Source organism: Ambystoma mexicanum, chromosome 10, assembly GCF_040938575.1.
Source record: "Ambystoma mexicanum isolate Mex_15411 chromosome 10, UKY_AmexF1_1, whole genome shotgun sequence".
Lineage (NCBI taxonomy): Eukaryota > Metazoa > Chordata > Amphibia > Caudata > Ambystomatidae > Ambystoma > Ambystoma mexicanum.
Window position 1 is genome coordinate 1484001120 of NC_090932.1, and position 22377 is coordinate 1484023496.

Here is a 22377-nt window from a genome sequence, read left to right on the forward strand (position 1 = left end):
AAATAAATAAATGGATACTTTGCTAAATGGTGGTATAATCTTATAGAGGAAGAGAAGAACCACCATTGTTCAACCATGTAATTTGTAACACAATGAATATGTTAAAAACAAGGGTCAGCCCGGTAGCATTGTGGAAGCAGAACATTTTTGCAAAGGGGTTAATTTTGATGCAGAAGTCAATATTAAGAAACGTATAATGAGAAAGGACATTAGGTGACTAATTCAATCCACTGGTATTAGCTGGGAGGAGAAGAAAGGGAACATGTATTTTTAGTCAGAGTCATACAAATTGGCTTAAAACCCACAGAGTTCAGAAATACATAAAAAAGAACTCAGAGTTTCTTGTCGATATGGTTAACAAAGATTTCAGATCCATCTGGTGGAAACTAAACAAGAGAGAGATCAAGTTCAAACAGAACTTCTATCGTTGTGTGTAGCTGAAGGAAACTGGGTGAAACATTTCTCCTCTATTTTCGCTAATAAATAAGTAGTCTGTGTGAATACAGCGAAACAAATTATTTAAGAGCAAGATGGTTAAAAGGCGACATTATGAATGTGATTGACAAACTGAAGAGCACACGCGCAAGTGGCCCTGGCGGCGTGACAAGCAGTCAACTTAAAAACAACACAGAGTTATGGTCTGCGGTGCTATTTCACCTGTTTTAAAAGGTAGTAAGATCAGAAACTATTCTTGATTCATGGAAGCATGCAATAATCATTCCAATATTTAAAAAAGGTAGGAGGGAATCACTTAAGTTTTAGACCAATCTCCCTGGTAAATATTTCCTCAGAAATGTTGGCTAATTTAGTATTATAGGAGCTCACTAAATGGCCAGGAGGTATACAGAAGTTCAGTACCTTGCAAACAGGGTACAGGAAGGGAACAGGTACTGTGTTCAGTGGTCTGTCACTTTCTTCCTGCATAGTGCAGGTGGGTGGAGCTATAAGGAGAGCATTGTACGTGGCAAGCCTGGATCTGTCGTCAGCCTTTCGCAACCTAGACAGAACTAGACACTGTGCAAAGGGTTCCATGTGTTAAAATTGTGGCAAAAATGGCTGTGAACACAAAATATTGCGGCAAAAGTGCTGTGGTTTTGACACCACAATCCATGTAAAGGATGCGGGGAAAACCCCCGCAACTCCCGGACCCATTATACCATTTAAGGGGAGCAGAGGACACCCCTGCAACCCCGCTCCCCTTAAATGGTGTAATGGGGTACAGCTTTAATGGGTCAAACCACAGCATTTTTGCTTTGATTTTTAAAAAGAAAATGTTTTTACAGGCGATATTTTTGCCGCGATTTTATCACTGCATACCGTGAAAAGTAGGTTAGGTGAAGGATCGATCCAGGCTTGTTACATATTTTACAGTTACTCCATACTAATAATGATGCTAGAGTCAGGCTGATTGTTGAAGGAGAATTATAGAGTGCAATAGCAGTGGGGTGATATTGTACCAACTCTCTTCAATCTGTATGTAGCCGACTCATGGGGAGAAAGCATTGGTTGGGGTGGATTCTGTAAGGAAGGCATGGTATCAAAGTAAGACAGACACAAGTGATCACAGTTCAAGGGTGTTTATTGAACTTTATCAAGGGGGTGGAAAAACGATCTAAACCTAAATCTAAGATGGGAGCAAGCTACGACCATCAAATAATAATAATACAGTCCCAGTGGAGTCTAATCAAATAAAAAGGTGCTATACTAAAAAATAAATATTGCCAATCCTTACCGCTATGCTACAAATAGTGTGGGTTAATGTTCACAAAAAAGAAAGAAGTGTTCACAAAATGATAAGTCAGGATGTTTAGGCCATGGGACTCGCTTCCCCATGTTTCCAGCACGGGACAAGGCAGGTCACTCGAGCACAGCACCCTCTTGGGCTTCTTCGGCACAAGGTCACAGTTCCTTTTACTATTATCATGGCCTTATGTGTCCAAGTCTCTTACATTCAAAGTCTCTTGATTCAGAGGGCCTGATATATCAGAAACAATGAAAAATGTTCCTTTCCAAATATTCAAGTCAGGCGATTCACTCTTCATCCTGGATCTCCCTCTTCCGGGCTCAGATCCCCTTTTTTACATTTAGTCCCCCTCAGACCAATTTCAGTTCACAGGCAATCGAAGACTTTCGAATGTGCACAAGATTCAACTTAGCCTGCTGCAGGACCACTTCGATTTCACAGTTCAATAATTCTCACGAGCTCAGTTGTATACCAAACAGAGACCTTCGAGTGAGCACCCACGTGGCGCCGGACCACTGTGTATCTGGTACCTATTTCGGTTTCATAAAGTTTAATCGCATACAATGTTGCTGCTTGCAACCTTAGGCTTAACACAGTCCGGTCTGCTATCAGTTTCTCCAACTGAACTCGCTGGCATTGCTTTGCTATCAGAGTCAAGGGCAGTACCACGGCAGCAATCGCTTCTCCGTGCCTTGGCTATCAATTCAGGAGGGCCCTGTGTACCTTTGACACACACTGCACCATTTGTCAGCTGCAATTCCCAGTCTTATGTTTCTCTTCCTCGAGGCCTCTTGAAAGTTGCGGTCCTTCTCTGAAAAGGACAAGGATAATTCCCTCCTTGTCGTCCACTTTGGTCTCGCCTCCCTTCTCCTTGGTTTAAACTGACAACTTGGAATTGCTTCTTCCTTGTGCATTTTGCATTGCTAAGAGTGTGCTTTCTTCCTCTATATATCTCTATTGGTTTAGGAAGGCTACCACGTCCATACAACTTAATCTGTACTCTTTTACCATCATGGAGGAATTTTATCAATGCTAAAAGTGTCTGCGGGATCCACCATGCATTACATTTTTTCCAGAGCAGACCATAATTGACTGTGTCAAAAGCCTGCGAGAAATTGATTAGGGCAGTGTACAAAGAAGGAGCCTCACTGCCCCAAGCCTTCTCTCGAAGACAACGAAGTAAAACCGTTAAGCAATATATTCAGACCCTTTTGGAAATCTGTCTGGAAAATCTGTAATTGCCCTGCTCCTGCAGCCCAGGCTTCTAATTCTGATAAGATAATTGCAGAAAAAGCCTTGCTATCCAGAAGGATGATCGGCCTGTAGTTAACAGGATCTGTCCAATCACCCTTCTTATAGCTGGCAATCGCATTGGATGATTTCAATGTTGAAAGCGTCCATCTATAGTTTATAATATCATTAAACTATAAAAAATAAGATATTGGCTCACAGAACAGTATCATTTTTTAATACTGCATCACTGAGACCATTGGGTCCTGCGGCCCGAGAAGAAGACGCTTCTTTATATGGTGTTCTATTTTGGGTGCTTCTGAAGAACGTTTGCCAGGATGGACAATCACTATTCACTGATACCTGCGAATGAGAAGGCTTGTATCATTCCTGAAAGTGGGATCTCCACAAATCTTCTGACACTTACATTGTAATTCAAGTTGAGGGATACTCATCTCATTAATTAGCGACCAGAGGTTACGCGTATTGCCAGACACCAGTGCCCAAATAAAACTGTGGGATCTGAGCCAGTTTTTATGTCTTTGTTTTAAAACCTTTTTTTCCTTAGTACAATTCTTACCCTCCTTGCTCTGTTTTGCCCATAGCCTAAGCTTCCTTCTCAAAACCTGTTTCTTTTCTAAGATTTCCCCATCAAAACAATGATGCCTAATAGCAGGGCATATTAGGCCAAGCCCCTAGGCTTCTCCTTACTCCATAAGAAAGAAATAACAGTAGGGACTATAATGCGTCCCAATTTTTCTACTAGCGAAGATTCCCTTAAAAACACCATAAATCATTATTCGGGGTGGAGCCATTGGCAACAAACTTTTTTAAACGGTTGCCCTTCTGTCTGGTGATTAAAACTTGAGGATCCAAGGTACATATATCTGCTGAAATTCTAAGAGAGGCAGTTAACATATTATTGTCACTTGACGATTCAAGTATACAATTTAGAAATAAATACATTTCCTATACAACGGAGAAGAGATAGCTAAATAGTCGATTGCGGACCTAACGGGCCCCCTTTTCCAAGTGTATTGCCCCTATAGGTCCCCTTGTATGTTAGCTTTTGCAATTATTAGATTCCATTCAGTAAAAAACTCATTCAACTTCAGCATTTCTAAAACACGTGGCCGGCCTATTTTTCTTATGTTCCCAAGAGACATATACCGTCTTCAGATCACCCGTCAGGTTGGATGTGTATATTATTATATAATTGGTATTTTTATAATGTGCTTAATACCAGCGAGTGGTTTCTAAGCGCGGGATCGGGATTCAAACCTGTGTTGCTCTGCATTGTCTTGCTTCCAAGACTAACACGTTGCCCCTGAGCTATCCTTCCTCCCCTATTAAATCAGTGTACTTGTTAAGGCGAGACAGGGTGTCATCCCATAATTAGGAGGAAGACACCCAGGTTCTTTGGAAACTCACAGGTAATCCTTCAGAAAATGTGCCACAGATTCAGACATCTTTTATTGAGGCATGAATACAAAATAATTTGCTTTGCCTCAATACTTCTAAGACGGAAGTGCTCCTATTGACCAATATGAATTCAAAAACTAAATTTAAGAATTTATATTAAGATATCTCCCTCTCTAGGCATAACGTATAAACTCATGACAAAGTAAAATCTTTAGGAGTTGTAACTCCTTATCCATGGCACCACAGTCTAAATCTTTCAGTAGCTTTTCTAGCTATCACTGGATGGTGTTGCTTCAAATTTGTTTGTTTTTATCAGATGCTAATTGTGCATTGATAGCCAGAGCACTTATTGGAGTAAAAATAGATTATTCTAACGTGATGTTTCTCGGGGCTGATCAATCGATTTTACACAGAGTACAAATAATTCAGAATATGGCTCCAAGAATTGTAGCAAATAAGGGTTTTCGTCACCACCTCTCATCTATTCTATATCACAGGATGTATAATGTTTAACGCCTTGACTTTAGCCCACAATGATTTATTTTCGATGTGGACCTTCTTACCTTGGAGAGGGTGAAATGGTATTGCTATAGAACCTTATTCTCCTGGCAAGGGAGCCTCTTGGCACCCCAAGGTTTAAACAATCTAGAGCCATGAAACGTTCATTTCAAGGCCACGTGGTTAAGCATTGGAATCCTCTTTCTGAGTAATCATATAGAACATATCATCTAGTTGTGTTCTGGATATGCTTGAAAAATGTTGTTTCAGGTAGAGCACATTTAGTTCCATTTTATTAATCTCTTGGCTGAGGATGTAGTTGTGAGGATAGTGCTTTGATACCCATCTCATGATGTTAGTGCTATATAAACCACAACAATCAAATACAATCTTAAACTTTGGCTTCTAGTTTGCCTCCAGTACCGCCAGCTTGTGGAATGAAGAGAGTTACTGTTGGAACAACCGAGGACTGATTATCCCTTGAATGAAAGCAAAGCTTCATTATCTTGTCTTGGCAGCATTAGGCTTGAGCCAGCTGTTGCTAATCTAATTTTTATTTTGTTGTAACCCGTCAAGATTTTAATATGAATAAATACAATTTGAATACGCTGTGTATGTACCAAACCAAATGTATTGTTCTCTTACACAAACATCTGTACAAAGAAATGCAAACCACAAAAACAGCTGCAATAATGCCTGCACACTACGTAATGACTTTAAAATACTTTCAGTTTTACATTATAATTTTAGTACAGTTAGCTAGCTTAAGGTTTTCATGTATTTGGTTCTCTATGGAGACTTCTTTTGAAAACAAACTTGGCATGTTTGGACTGTGAACACAGTCCATCTATGTGAAGGGATACCCATTTTAAATTGCTAATTTGGAATGATATTTTGTAATCCTCTTTTACAGTGGATTTGCATGGTCAGTCAAAAAGAAAGAACATCCAGATAGAGTTGGCACCTGCTTCTTAATGCTAGTAACCAATCAAATCAACAAACCACTTTGAAACAACTCTTGAATTCCATGTTTCCAGTAACAAACAGAAATTGAAGCCAAGAAAACCCCATTACAAAGATTCTACCTTTAGACCATTAGACCAGCGTAGAGATGGAAAGCAGATTTTCTTTTCGAAATGAAGCAACTAATGTTGTTCAACACCATCTTCTGGATTGTACAAGAAAATCTCAGGTTTCTCTCAGTACTGGCCTGTCTCTTCCCGACAAACACTTGACTGGAAAAAGAGAACCTAGCATATTCCTGAATTTTCGGCCACCCATGACCACTGGAATCAGGAAGGGAGTGCCAGAATGCAAGGTGTGATAACAGTTTCAGCTTAGAAAGAGAAAGAAAGTCCCATACAAACGTGGATGTAAGTGCCATATGCGTGAATCAGGGCTTCTTTAAGTCATGTATTCAAGTACACTTGTAGTGGAAAATGGTGTCGCCCTTTAATAAAGAAAAATAAAATGTATTGTCCCAAAATGGGAGCCTAATCTCCTACTGTACAAGCATTTCTAGTCAACCAAAAGTCTGTTTGAACCTTATCGTTTTCACATATTAACAACCACTCTATTGCAAAGATAATCATCTGAATAGCCCCTCAAACACAGATGTTGACGTTCTACAGCATGTTCCAACAGTGAGAAAAAACAAAAGTAGGCAACTGGAAAGCAATCTAAACTGTCATGGCCAGTCATACCAATTCAGCAGATGGCTGGAGTGCTTTTCATTATATTTGCTGAAACTATATAATTACTTAGTATCACAAACAATGCCAACCCTCCAAAAAAGCTGTTTTTTCTTGCTATTTAACGATTTGTTTCATTTGATCATTTATCTTTTTGAATGCATTTTATTATTCTGCCTCACCCTGCCCTCCCCTGTAATTTTCTGGATAGTTTTTACACAACTTGTAGACAATGGGCCTCATTACATGGACGGCGGGGGACCAAGGTGCTGTTAGCACCTTGGTCCATGCCGGTAAAATACCGGCACCGCCTTGGTGGAAAGGGGAATTACCGCCCTATTCAAAGGTTGGTGGGCCGGTAATTCCCCCTTCCCCCATTGCCCTTCCCCATTCCCATTTTTGCCCCATGGGGCATAATGGGTATGGGGAAGGTGCTAATTACGGCACCGCAGATTGCGGTACCGTAATTAGCTCCCTGGTCCCTTTGCGGGTTGGTTTTTAACACCTGCAAAAAGCAGGCGTTAAAGTCTCCAACCCGCAAAGAGACCTCGTAGTAAGGCGGTAAGGGTTAACGGTCACCGGTACCATTAACGGTGACCGTTAACCCTTACCGCCGTCCGTGTAATGAGGCCCATTGAGTTGTCAGGATTAATTTGTAGCACTTTAGTAAGGGACCCTTACAGCAATTCTCAGCGCACTCCCGATAGTTTGTTTTTCTGAAATTCAACAATGATAGCCAAACAAAGTGTCTGCCAGTGATTATGTATTGGTCCTCTACGCAAAGAGGCAACACTCAATGAAGCAGAGTGTTTCAGCTAAACATTGTATTCATAGGCTTTGGCTAGATAAACAAGGGCCATATGTATATACTGGATATTTCTGCAATATTATACACTCTGGTATGGTTCAATTATCTAACTTTTGTGCTATAACTGAATAATACTATTCAGGTACAGGTTTAGAAAACATGTGAACAGGACATGCAATTTAAGCCCAAGTACTTAATTATAGGGTAGAAAATAATTAATTCTGTGATCAAATGCAACATTTTGACTTTTCCTAAAGCTGGGGTTTTGTCAATATTACATAAGAAGGCATATGAATTAAAAGAAAATATTTGAAATCTAAACAAAGAGGGTAGATTTATAAAGTGTCAGCACAAATGCAAACTGTGCTTATTTATCAAAAAACATATATGCAAAATATCTATGGGTACATTTCACAATTTGCACTATGCGCATCACTGGCCCTTAGCGAACAGGTCAATGTGCAAGCATACGCACAACAACTGTGTTTGGCAAATAAGCCAACTAAGAGGCCTTCAAAATCTACCCACCAGCGATAGATGCAAATCAAGCAGATTTATACAAAGGGGCAGTTCTTTATTTGCATACTCTGGTCTTACTCTCCCAACACACACTGACAAAAGGAAGGACTCTGTTTAGATAGTATGTTCACCTCTTTACTACAGTGAAGTCAATCTAGAAGGGGATTAGACCCAAAAGGAACACTCCCAGTACAATTCCATTGCTTTGGTACCCTGTCCCTTGCAGCAGGTATAAGTATCCAGGTCCCAGTTTGTGGTGGGCCACTTAGGCAATTTGCACTAGGGTTGTGTCCTTATTGGGCTTATGCACATGTGGGTCACCCGAGACAAGCATGCAAAGATCAGTCAGTCAATCTACTACAAACACCTAGAACTTCCATGTAAATGTGCAACTGGTACACCTCGGTTTAGAATACGGAATTCTAGGAGGAACAACTACCTCAGTCTGATATTGAATTTAGGCCAATGCCCATTTCAAGTATTACATAATTGTGTTTTCACATGGCTTATAGAAAATTGTGCATACCTCTTGTGCTAAAACTGATTTGAGCCTGGCACTAGTTTGGGAAGATCGCTAGACAGTTTGTACATTTGTACAGTTTTTGCATCAAAAGTCCTTCACGATATACACATGTGCAAATGTACTTCTGGTATTGACACTCAAAGGTGACAAGTCAGCTAATAAACATCAAAAGAAGTAAAAGGGATACAGGTTGCATTACAAATCTGAGACCACAGCAAACAAGTAAAATAAACAGTTGAACAAATGAGGTTTCTGCCTAGAATAGTGAAGATGCACAGTCTCTAAAATAGGGAAATATGCCATCTTACGCTACTCTCCGTACACAAGTATTAGCAGCTTCCAAGAAATAGCACTTGACAACATGTCTGCTTTTCCATTTGCAAAACATGTTGGATTAACTGGACGTCACGAGAAAGACCAGTTAAAACATTAAAAACATAAAAAGAGAAAAATAAAATGTTCATTGCCAAGGGCACCAGTTTGCAGAAAACATAGAAAGCCAATGACAAAGGTTTTTAAACTCGCAATCTTGTCATTTCCATTTTAGCCAGTTTGAGCTCGAGCTTAGGGGTAACCACTGAAGCTCTTAGTTTTATCAACCTGAGACTAACCATTTATATTAACATTACTAATGAAAACATCGTGCAATTGCATTTTCTTTTTTTTTAAAAGCATGTGCCATAAAAAAATAAAACAAAACTCATAAAACATTAGACAGATATAAATAGGTTTAAGTACATAAACAAAAACAAATGTTGCATTGCATTTGACATAAGGCTATTGTCAATTGTGTTGTGCTGTGCTATGGACCATGAGTCAGGTTACGTATAGAGGACTATACATTTATGTGACACCAAGGGGATGGTAATGGATATATGCACAAGTATTAACATCAATCTGTATTACATTATGTAAACATATACATCTTTTAAGGTCAGCAAACAGATCCTCTTCTCTCTCGGGAATTATTGAAGCATAGCTCGGATCTGTTTTGAAGTTGATTCATCATTTAGGTGCTTTGTAGTAAACTTCAGTGCATTTAAAAGGCCTTCCACAGAATCTGGAGGGTTGTTCCTTTAAAACCTTTATGCATCCCTTCATATCCATCTTGGAAGTCTTACAGAAGGCCCCCACAGGATGCACGTGATCATAGAGAATAATGACTCCAACCATAACCCTCATACAGAACATAAGGGTCTCTTCACTGGTAAACTTACTCCTATATTCCGGAATTTCCAACATAACTTTACAGACGCTGGCCATAGTACTGAGACAGTCTCTTGTATTCTCAATCAGTACATTTTTATTTTCTGATACAACATTTTTTGTGGCATTAGAAAGAGTCTTCAGCTTTGGAGTAGCTTCTGCGTAGAACAAGGACATTCTATTGGCCATTTCATTATTTACTTCACTTTCTATGTCTAGATGCATGTTGTTTATTCTGTTGCGACTTATTGTCCGTCTATAGTAACTAAAGTCATTTTGAATTGCAGGGTTTCTCATCTTCAGTTCATCGAAGCGTAGCGTGAAATGCAAAATGTCTGCAAATTCCTTGGCCAGTGCTTGCTCACGTTCCAGGTGCTGCGTAGGGGTTAGGGAGGGCAGGTCAAGGATTCAAGTAAACTCTGCAAAGCTTTTTCAAGTCTTATCGAAAATTCATAAAATCTTTTCAGTCTAACAACCAGAGGGCACACAGAGTTCCAGGCATTTTCCTGCAGATGTATATCACTTGAGTTTTGTATTGCATCTCAAATTTCTTGTCACGCTCCTTTGTAAGCTTGAAGGGCTGTAAGTATCCTTTCGGAATCCTGTATGACAGCGTTGACCTGGTTCCATACTTCTCGCTCTCCATTAGTGGGTTGTGGATTGTGCATTTTCAAAATCCAGGAAAAAATGTGGACAGTCCTCAATTTCCCTGGTAAGCATCTTAAGAAGATTACCCATCCTAGCAAACCTGAAAACTCAGGTTTTGCAAGGTCAACCACCAAGGTGACAATACAGTTGTAGGGTATCACTGCCTTCAAAAAGTTCGTTTTTTTAGAATGGCCACATCAAATATAGAAAAGCTTCCATTTCCCCACGCTCATATCATCTGTTCCATTACTCGCTGGCAGCAGGGGACCGGCCGATCAGTCCTTCTTCGGGTCTTGCTAATCTAATTTTTAATGGTTAACAGGCATTGAACAAGGTCTGCGCATCAAGTTCCATGTGGATATGCCCCTGATTTTTTCGGCCCCAAATAATTCCTTTTGTTAATTGTCAATGTTTTTAAATTCAGCACAGCAGTAAAATGTGGGGTAACCCTTGTAGCTCCCTATTGACTACCAACTCCATCCATAAAAAATCATTATCCCCTTTCCCAAACTATCTCTCTGTAACTTTTAAAATAATTACATATAGAAGGTCAATGTATTGGCAATGAATATTCTGCAATGACAAATGTGTGTGGTAAATACTCTGCAATGTAAACACTGGGTTTCTGCACAACAACACAAGGTTTAAATACCCCTTAAGTCCTAAGGGCAAGTATGTTCATCCTGAATTATCATAAGCAGACACTGTAGCCTCTGCCCACTCCTGCAGTTAAATTAACACATTATAGAGCTGTGGCTTAAGCCAAGACCATGGATGCGCAGGTGCTCTAGCAGAGCTGAAGGAACCATGCTATCAGGTGTACCTCCCTTCACAGACTATACTGAGAAGATTATCCCACAGCATAGCCTGTGCACTCATAGCACATAATAGAAGGCAATTTGCAGAGTACAGATTTTCCCTTTGATCCTTGTGGTAATTCACTAATTATTTGATAGTTTAAATTAAGATTTTTTTCAACAAAAGCAAAATTATTTGTTTCTACAAAAAGAAACACATTGTCCAATCAGATATTCCTTATTTCTTGGAAAAGTATAGCAATTTATCAAGGGGAGCTCCTTCAACAACCACATATGGGGCATGGTTAGGCAAGGTGTCTGCTTCTTTCTAAGCTTCTTTTAGAGCCTCTACTTCCCGGGGCAGTAAACCACAATATTTCCTTTTTAACTTGCAGTGCAAGAGATGGCACATTTCATAGGGGAGCCCCTTGTGATCTGCAGTATAGCCCAGCCTCAACATTTCTTTCTGCAAAATAATTTTTCTGCAGAGAGTTTGTTAAGGCCATAATTTGTGAGGAGCAATGGCACAACTAATAGGAAACTGGGCATTGGATTGATTTTTGGCTTTACCAATTTAAATTGACAATGAACATGTTTTGTCTAAAGAAAGAATTTGTCAAAGATTGTCGCCCCTTATTACATAATTATTATCGTCTGTGCATGCCCATGTTGGCAGTAATCTAGGTGAAGTAAAATTACAAAAAGTCAAGTTTATCCGAGCGGGCAGCAAAAAGTGGAGTCCCTGGGGCAACTCAACACTCTGCAGGTCTTAAAGGCCCCTGGGCGCACGTGTGAAATCCTCCCAATTTTAATCTAGTACTGAGGTCTAAAATCTCTCTGCTCCAACTGCCCCTTAATATCGGTTCAGCATTTGGAGCCGGTGATGTAGGGGAATATTAGCAGGGGCATTCTTTTAAGCAAACTCAGCCTCAGCTGCCCGGCTTCTGCTGAAGGACCCAGACAGAAGCTCCCACCTGCAGGCTTTTTCCCAGCAACACTAGCTCTTGCCCAGTACTGCTGGGTTTACAGAATGGTGGTACGGCCTGCCCAGCAGTAGGCCATTCATCCTTTGAGTAAAGGGGCCCATAATATTGTGCCTATATGGATAAGCTAGTTTCAGATGATTAAGGATCTAACCTCTCAGTGAAGGAGAACTTAAATCCTCTTAGGATCACCTATGAGCAGTAGGGGCTCCGAACCTGACATAACGGACAAAGTGTGACAGAGGGCCTGACACCTGGGGTGAAGGATGAGGTAGCCATGGAGTCCGGTGCCACTGCCTGCTAAGTGTGTTGGGCACAGGGCGGTGTGGAGGGGATCTCTTGGCCTAGCCCACCACACCCTGGTCACGATGCAGGGACTTGTCGCATGAAGAAAAATATTAGGGAGGACACAGAGAAAGGCCAGGTTGTGTAGGAGAATCCAAAGGTGGGAAGAAGGCTGAAAGGTATGGAGAGGGTTTAGGCATACGTTATAGGAACATTGGAGGATAGAGATCGCCAAAAGAGGCTGAAAGAGACAGTAAAAAAGTTACAGGCATGGTACAAGTCTGAGACAAAGGGGGTGAGCAGGGGATGAGGAACAAACACATACAGGAGCGTTAAAGAGGTCGTAGAGAAGATGAACTGGAGTAAAGTATAGATCAATGGAGACAAGAGGAAGAAGTGACTCCCTTAGGTATAAGATCCTCCAGGCTCATTGAGGTGGCAGAGGAAGGTTGTGGTGCTTAGAAAGAGAGACAGGGCCCTTGGACTGGGAGAAAAGGTGGAATATTGCATCCCAGCCTACAAAGCAGCTAGGTGGCCATGATCTAGGTGTAAACTCTAGGGGCTTGTCCTAGTGACACTGAGCCCTCCATCTTGCTGATTCATAGCGCTACCATAGAAAGTGCACTCAGGACCAAGAGCCTGGAAGAGTGGCCTCCTAAGCACGAGAGATACCAGGATGAGATGAAGACCTCATCCAAAGTACCCAAAAATCAAAAGAGAAGTGTGGGGACAGTTAAACCCCAGACCGTGAGTTGACCATTATCTCCGGAAAAGGATCCTAAATTGAGGAGCATTTGTTGTGAAGCCCAGAAGCTTTTGTTCAGATAAAGCTTGTGTTGGACCCAAAGACTTCATGAGACTCTAGCATTCGACCCAAAGACTCTTGGTTGAGCACTGAAATATTAAGTTGTGTCTTTGGAGGGTTTACTCTGTTCAAGTAACCAGACATCTAGAGCTTGGGAGTAGGCTTTTGCCTTGGATAAACCATCCAAAGCCTTAGAAGCTAAGATCTAACTGAGAACCACAAACCACATACCTATAGAAGTCTTGTAGAGAGCCCAGATGACCTAAATCCTCAGACTCCCCAGAAGAGGGCTTGGTAACCTCCAAAACCTGTGACCCAAAGGCAAGGGTAATCTCATGGACTTTGGGACTGGGGCAAGGACCAGCCTAACCAGAGTCAGAGATGCTTTCTACTTATCATGATTTGCTTTGTGGGGAGTTATATAGAAATTCCTTTGAATTGCATAAATAAAAAAGCTTTAAGAATCTTATCCTTGTGTCAGCCTCTATGCTCCCACTCATGCGGCCCTTAACAATACATACATGCAAAGTAGCCATTTTAGCTACTTTCTGTATATAAACAGCAAATGAAATTGGTGTTCTAAAGTGTGTTGCCATGTAGTTCCTAGTCCTGAGCACTAGATAATCCTGTTAGAGATGGGCGACCATTTCCTTAGGTCTTTGTATTAAGTGTAGGTTCCTATGTAGCTTTGGGACTTCTTAGGGTTTCCGGGTTTTGGGTGGTGTTTTTCTGGGTTGTATTCTGACTTTTAGGGTGAGGCAATTGAGGAACTAATCCATAAGGAGCTCTGAATTGTACCATATCCGAGTTGGCAAATCCGCCTTTGGATTTCATTTAAAATGGCTCCTGTAGGGACCTCCACCTCTGTTAGTAAATTCCAGGTTATTTCTGCTTCCAAACCTTCATTCTGTGGGGGATTTGGAAATTGTGATTCACAAGTGAACCAGGGGACCATTCTATTTAAGAACAACTTATTTCAGCTGGCCAAAGGAACCTCTTTAGCACTTTGAAACAAACTGAGATGAGATTCAACATCAAGTACATCACAAAGTGAGGTTGGTTTCCTTGTCTTTGCATTACTTATGAACCACAATCTTACTTTTGTTGAATTGTATCTTGCACCACTTTTCAAGGGATGGCATCAAAGAGATGGTCAACTAAAGATACATTCCAGTAGAGACAAGACATTGATTGAGGCTTGAGATTCTGAAGGATAGTCATGTAGCCTATTTCACAAAGAGCTTATGCTGGCATCTAGAAGGGCTAGGATGTAAAACACAAAGGTTACTAATAGTGACAAATGTACTCTTAGTCTGAAGTCTTCTTTCCTCCTCATCAAGCAGTCACAGTGCTACCCATCATTAAAAAGCACTCTATCGATCCTCATAATCCTTTTAACAATTGCCCAGCTCTCTTCCCCCCTCCATTACCCCAAAGCCCTTGAATACTCAGTCTTTCACCAGATAGCCAACTAGCCAAATAAACGCTTCATTTAAAACTAATACATTAGCAGCCAACCTTAAAGAATCTTGGGTTCTACCATTACTAAAAAAACAAACTCTGGACCCCACCATCCCTACTAATTACAAACCCATTACCACTGTGCCATTTCTCCTTAAAATTTTAGATAGAGCTGCCTACATACAAATCCAGGACTACCTGGAAGCCAACCACTTACTTGGCTCACAACAATCGGGCTTCCGCCCTCTCCATGGCACTGAAACAGCGCTGCTAGACACAAATTGAAGAATTAAAGGACAATGGAAAAATAGCTTTGCTTCTCCTACTGGACTTGTCGGCAGCATTCGACCTGGTGGACCATGCAGTGTTATGCAATCACCTCCAATCTGCCGCCAACTTCACTAATGATGCTACAGCTTGGGTCCAATCCTTCTTAGCTAACCGGACCATGGAAGTCTTCTCTACTTCAGCCTATGCCGACCCTATCAAAATAACCTGCAGGGTCCCACAAGGTTCCTGCGTATCCCCTACTATGTATAATATCTTCACCAAGCCTCTGTTTGATAAGTTGGATAGACTGGGTGTCAACTACACTAATTATGCAGATGACACCCAGATCCTCATACCCCTTTCGGGCAACTTCGAGGCAGACTCCGCCCTGGTGAACAAAATATACACCCTCATTCAGGCATGAATGGCATCCCATGGCCTCTGCCTGAATGACGAAAAAACGGAGTTACTAATCTTAGGCTCTGAAGCTAATATCCAAAAACTCAGCCCAAACTACACATCCTTCAACATTGATAACAACCCTATCAAGGTGATGTCTGTAGTTAAAACTTTAGGATTCTATTTGGACTCCTCTCTTACTCTCAAAAAGCAAGTCAGCTCCCTTGCTTCATCCACAACGTACACTTGCAAACTCATCAGAGCTTCCAGACCATACCTCTCGAGAGCAAGTTGTACCACACTAGCCAATGCTCTTATTATGTCAAGATTAGATTACTGTAATGCCCTGTACTCAGGAGCCAACAAATATATTACAGATAACATTCAAAGACTGCAAAATAACGCCCTGAGGGCAGCATTGAACATCCCCTACAGAGAGCATATTACCAAATTCAGAAAAGAGGTCAACTGGCTGAAAATAACGGACATAATTCTCCTTAAAACAGCATCCCTCACCTCCAAATGCCTGAATAACTTAGCACCACCATACCTAATGGACAAAATGACTAGGAGAACAGCTACCCGCCCAATAAGATCTGCCAACTCACTTATGCTGGAGATTCCTAGGTTCAAACGCTCAACAGCAGGAGAAACTAGTTTCCCAGTTAAAGCTGCACAATGTTGGAACAAATTACCAGTTGACCTCAGACAAATACAACCGTACCCTAAATTCAGACATAAGATACTTAATTGGTTACATACCAATGACACCTAACTGACAAACTACATTTCTACCTTTCTGGCCCCTCCTCGACCATTTACTTCCACCAAACTACACTGCAGCTTGGTTAACTGGGTACGCTGTGCGTACGTAGGTGTGCATATATTGATACTCTTGTTAATGCCTCCTTGACTCACTAAGACCATTGCCTTGCATTTAATGTATCTTGTACCCTGTATCTTGTTCCTATCGCAATCACTGCGCTATGTATTGCTACCTTTGCACTGTAACTAAGTTTTAAGATTTCTTGTTTCTGTTGCGCCGTCTACTTTAGGGCTTGGTGCGCATTACCAAACAAATAAACAAACAAACAAACAAACAATACCATGTGGACAATAATCTCTGTAACACCCTCCAGTCTTGCTTCTCGAGCCATTGTCTCCAAACCGACACTGACCCAGTTCTCCAACTTCCGTACCACCACTTGCCACTCATCTATATACATCCTTCCTAATCGGTCTGCTGCCTTTGGCAATGTCGTCCATGCCCCTCTTCTCATAGCACTCTCTGAACTTGGAATTCATTATACTGCACATGTGTGGTTTTCACTCTACCTTTCTGACCCATCTTTTGCCATCTCCTGGGATCTGAAAAACTCTTTCTGCACCTTCCTCCCAGGTGGGGTAACTCAACACCCGCCCCTGGGCTCACTTCTCTTTACAGTCAGTGGTGTAGCTAGAATGTCTTGCCAGAGCAGCCATGTGTATTATACATATCGGTCCCCCGCAAACGCTGCACAACTATAAGAGATATTTTTATTTGATCTGGTGTTTTTCTTTTTCAGGCTCCAGTAGACGAGGTTAAAGTTTGACTATTCTGAGGCTGTTGTGTACTTTTAACTAGTTAAGATGCAATTCAACCAAATGTCTACTTCTAATGCACCACAACAAAAAGTGATGCGAGCCAAAAATAAAATCCTCTGAGTTGCACCTTTCATGATAAGGTACCTGTTTGTAGTTGTTGTTTGACAAGGACATGCAGCTTTTTTTGTGTATAGTGTAAGCATAAAGGAGCAGGTGGGTGCATTATCCCCAACTCCTGCCCCCTCATCACTGTCATACTGGAACAGCAGGAGAAGGGCCCTATATGGGACTCCATGTGCTTTATCTATAGCACATCGAGTGTATGAGAGACTATATGCACTCAGACAACTGTATCAAATGTTTCCTCACACTGAAGGTGTGGAGGGATGTCAGCACGCACCACTGGATAACATGTAGTGCTGAGTGAAATCCGACGTGGGTAGAGTGATGTCATAAAAATGCTGCACAAGGACATACTGAAACGATATGAAAATACTGAAGAGTAACGATGTAATTGAAGTGATAAGAGAAACATGTACCAAACGATGAATTAACTTGTTGACCTAAGTGTAAATATGCAGCAACGCAAGGTAGATGAGACTTATAGAAGCTTGCTTTAGAGGAAAATATAACCTGGCAACGACAGTCATGATAGGAAAATGGCCGCCGGCTTGTGCAAAGATTCAATTCAGCTACCTCAGAAAAAGACCAGGGTTGCAGAGTAAGGAGACACTGGAGAATTAGCTTTGTGTGCAAAACGAATAGGAGTCTATGCTGGCCTGGGATCATGGATGCTATTTCAAGGAATAGCTGCAAAGCCCAAAGGGAGGCAGAGGGATAAGCCATGGACTTGAGACATATTTCTCTTAGATTAAAGAAGAACAAAACATTTGCAAGAGCATAAGTATTGGACAACTACCAATGGGTAAGGCTCCTACAAGATGGAGTGAGCAAGTCTCTAGAGGCCAAGAGGAGCAATGACACCCACCATAATTAAATCAAATGGCAGTAAATAGGAGGTCGAAATGGACAAATTTGCAGTCTCCTCACACGTGATCCAGAAGTCCAAAACAAGGGCTATTCATTAAGCTGTGGATGAAGATAGTGATGTGCTTACACTCCCATGAATGTCCCAGAACAGAGAGCAGGCGACAAGGCCAACTACAAACGGGAAACTTTGGCTCATGGCCAGACTGATGAGAGATGATGGACTAATTGGGGAGTAATCTGACGTGATTCAAGCACCTGTGTTTCATTTTGCTTACGTGCTGCTAGATGGGGCAACCTGCTATACAATGTTGCATAGACCAATCCGCTGCCATTTTGTCTGCTATAATCCGTATTATGCGTATTTAGAAGTAGTTTGAGGCGTGCCTCACAGATAATGAAGTACTAACCCATATGTAGTCTATAAGTAGATATGTTTCCCTAACCAATCCCTCCCGTCAATAGGTTTTACAGTTTCCCATGTAGAATGATGTCATAGATGATGCATATTGGGGTATAAAACCTCTGTTTAATCAAGTTTGTGTGCGAGTTTGCATGCATCAGTCTGATGTCTACCAGTTGACCCCGCTTTATTAAATTGAGAATAAAAGTAGTACTTTTCCATATTCTTTGAGTCTGTCCGGTTATTTGGTCTGAGATCTTTATTGGTAATCCCATTTAGCACAAGAGACGCTTCAAGGTGCTAGAACACATGAGGATATATAAGTGCTAGAAAATAAAGCTAACTATTTGTAAAGGTCTAGCCAGCTGACATTATGGAAGAAAACAAAACCATTAAAAGGGAAAGGTGGTCTACTTTGTGATTAATTTTATTATCCTGGAAGAATCGATTAACTGGAGCATGCAGCATCTTTGAGGCCAGGTGCACCCACTGCAGTTGCGAATCACTGAAACATTTGCACATAGCAGAAAGTCTTGTCACCGGCAAAGTAGTAAAATGCACTTTATCAATGCGAGTACTGGTGCTTTCACAACCTTTTAAATAATACATTTTGCCATAATACAACTAAATGATATTCATTTTATTAACTTCTTAAAGACAGCTGTATGGAACTCATGGTGGCAACAGTAAAACAGGCACAAGTGATCACAGTTCAAGGGTGTTTATTAAACAGCAAAGTGGGTGAGATAAACTGCTAATCTAAACCTAAATCTAAGATGGGAGCAAGGTAAAACCATCAAATAATAATAATACTGTCCTAGTGGAGTCTAGTCAAATAAAAAGGGCCTATACTAAGAAACATATTGCCAATCCTTACTGCTATGTTACAAAATAGTGTGGGATAATGTTCACAAGAAAAGAAAGAAGTGTTCACAAAATGATAAGTCAGGATGTTATGGTTGGGGTCTCCCTTCCCCACGTTTTTTTGCACGGGACAAGGCGGGACTCTTGAGCATAGCACACTCCTGGACTTTTCCAGCACAAGGTTACAATTCCCTCTCCTCAATATCAGGACATTCTGTGTCTCTTCATGCAAAGTCGCTTGCTTTAGAGGGCCTGATATGCCATAAACTACAAAACAAAAGTTCCTTCTGCTTATCTTCACGATAGGCAATTACTCTTCACCCGTGGATCCCCCTCCACCGGGCTCCGATCCTTCTCTCAATGTTAGCCTTCCTCAGTCGAGCTCAGACAAACCACTCACTGTGGACATCCCTCAGTCGGGTTCACACTTGTCATCACAATGTTCCCTTCGTTTTAACGCCATGCAGGATTCACTTTGTTTGGCTTTCTCCAGGCATCCCTCAGTCGGGTTCACATTTGCCTCCACTATGTGCCAAAGCCTTTCAACTGTAGAAGGGGTTTGACTTGGCCCTGTTATGACCACTTTGACAGTTTATGCCGGCCTCCCCTAAGGTCTCTTGGTATTTGTAGTTTCTCCTGGTTCGGGATATGAGGCACCAGCCAGAGACCTTTGAATGAGCGCCCACGTGGCACCGGACTACTCTCGCTGGTGCCAATTTCAATCACAAAGTACACAAGGGTCCCCCTCTGCTGGGCTTGGACCCTTCTTAGGGTTCAAAAGGGCCTACTTCTTCCGGGCTCGGCCCCTTCTTCAAAAGTTCTCAAGGGTCTCCCTCTGCTGTGCTCAGACCCTTGTATGACCACTTTCACAGCTTACGCTGGCCTCCCCTAAGGCCTCTTGGTATTTGTATTTTCTCGTGGTTCGGAGGATGAGGCACCGGCCAGAGACCTTCGAATGAGTGCCCATGTGGTACCAGACCACTGTCTCCGGTGCCCATTTCACTCACAAGGTACACAAGAGTCTCCTCTGCTGGGCTCGGACCCCTCTAAGGGTTCAAAATGGCCTCCCTCTTCCGGGATTGGACCCTTCTTCAAAAGTTCACAATGGTCTCCCTCTGCCGGGCTCAGACCCATCTCACAAAGTTCATAAAGAAGACTTCCCTCCACCGGGCTTGAGTCTCCTCTCAAACCTCAGTCTTGAAAAAGGGTTTTGGGACTTCCAGTCCCAGAATGCACTGTCAGGATTTTGCTCCCACTTCTCAGCTCCCCAAAACTGCATTTAGAGCTGCAGTAGCTAAAATGGGATATTGTTTTGAGGTCAGGGTCTCAAGGGTCTCCTCTGCTGACCCTCAGAGACCTGGTTTCACGTTGCTGTGGGTACTGCCAGGCAACCCCAGCTGCCCCTCAACTTGCCTTCTGGAGGTACAGCTCCCTCTACCCAGTGCAGTCTCCTCTGGAGTCACAGGGCCAGTGTCAGGGCAGTTTTCTCCTCCTCAGGGTCTCTACAGCTCTTCTGGGCTTCCTCTGGGCTTCCTCTGGGCTTCCTCTGGGCTTCCTCTGGGCTTCCTGCACCTTCCAGCATCCCCAAATCGCTCAAAGTGTGCTTTCCTGCCCCACCTTTTATACTTCCTGGGAGTGGTGATTTGGTTCAGGTGTGCATGGTTGGAAGGGAATGCCTGACCCTGCCTGTCCTCATTAGTGGGACAACATGGCAGTCGTCCATAAAAGTTAATCATCCAGGGATTCCTATGGGTAATCCTTATTCCTCCTTGTTGCTTCCTCTTCTTTGCAGTATTTGAAAGGCAGAGTAGAGGAAGGGGATCCTGGGAAATGTAGTGCATTGCAGATTTTGGAAGAAAATCAGCTAATATTTAAAAAAAGGTTTGTCAACAAAAAAACAGGGATTATGGTGCTTGTAGTGTTTCATTGAAGAGGAGGTCAGGTTATTGTCAGAAAGGGGAGAACAGGTGTATCGTGTTGGATGAATGTTTTCTCCTGCCTTTTCTTAAAGGAAAGTACTGGGGTAGGATGAAACAGTGGTGGCAATATCCCATAAAGACTGAGCGGTTGTCGGGTAGGCGGGCATCGAAAAGAAGGGGATACCGCGTCTCCCCCGAGGGCGTTCCTTCCGCGGTACCCAAGGGCCCCTTGCCCAGGTGATCCTGCCTCGCTTGTCCGCCCCCAGGGTTGGGATCCAAGCGCGATGGCCCTCCCCTGGTCACCTGAATAAAGGATCCCTGGGGTCTACCAGTGAGAGCACCCTCAGGTTTCTCACACAGCCCAGCCAGAATTCAAACAGATGCATACTTTCTCTGCTAGTGCACAGCATTAAAATGCATGCAAAGTAACTGCTGAACATGAAAATTGTAAAACCTGCTAAAAGCAGTAATGCAGAAAAACAAGATCCACTTTTCTTTCCTAACATCATTACTTAATTTACACTCCTGTTTCTTAAAACGACACCAAAGCAGTGCTCTCATATCATGTTTTAGAAGCCCTGGGGCCTCATTACGACCCGGACTGTAAGGGATTACCAGGACCGGTAATCCCTTACCGCCCTATTACGAGTTCCCTTTGCGGGTCCTCCAGCCGTTAAGGATGGGACTCGCAAAGGGACTTTAGAGGTAATAACAGTACTGCAATTTGCGGTACCGTTATTACTGCCTTCCCCATTCCCATTGAGCCCTATGGGGGCTAAAATGGGAATGGGGAAGGGCCATGGTGAATGGGGAATTACCGCCCCCCTTGGAATGGGGCGGTAATGGCTCCATTCACCATGGCGCAATCGGTAAGGTTTTGGAGGCAACCAAGGCGCTAATAGCGCCATGGTTACCTGCAGGGTCATAATGAGGCCCCGGGTGTCTGTATCATGTCCCATTTTGTATTCCTGTACCTATTCTAAATATAGGACTACTTGTACCAGTAGACAATGATATGATATGATAGGTTATTTATAACGCAGGTAATACCCAGAGGTTTCTAAGCACAGACCCGGGGATCAACGTGTGGTGCTCTGTGTCGTCTTGCTTCCAAGGCGAGCATGTTGCCCCTGAGCTATCCTCCCGAGACAATATAATGTGTACCTGAGAATCAGGAATGAGCAAGTGCTGGTGCATTTCTTCAAGCCTGTGTGATGAATCCTACGGACTCCGCACTAATTCCTTGCCCAAAAGTCTCCTCCCAGGTGGGCAGGGAAAAGCAAGCGCTTTCTGATCCTGACCTTGGAGGTGGTGAGTCCCAGTCAATCCTA

General features: G+C 42.4%; 1 protein-coding gene and 1 pseudogene across 1 annotated transcript in view; one reads left to right on the top strand and one right to left on the bottom strand.

Annotated features, from left to right (window-relative positions):
* CFAP251 (cilia and flagella associated protein 251) overlaps window positions 1-22377 on the top strand; it is a 1318836-nt gene that overhangs the window by 654243 nt on the left and 642216 nt on the right. The gene's annotated exons all lie outside the window — the stretch shown is intronic.
* On the bottom strand, window positions 9292-10507 carry LOC138492449 (CYFIP-related Rac1 interactor A pseudogene; annotated as a pseudogene).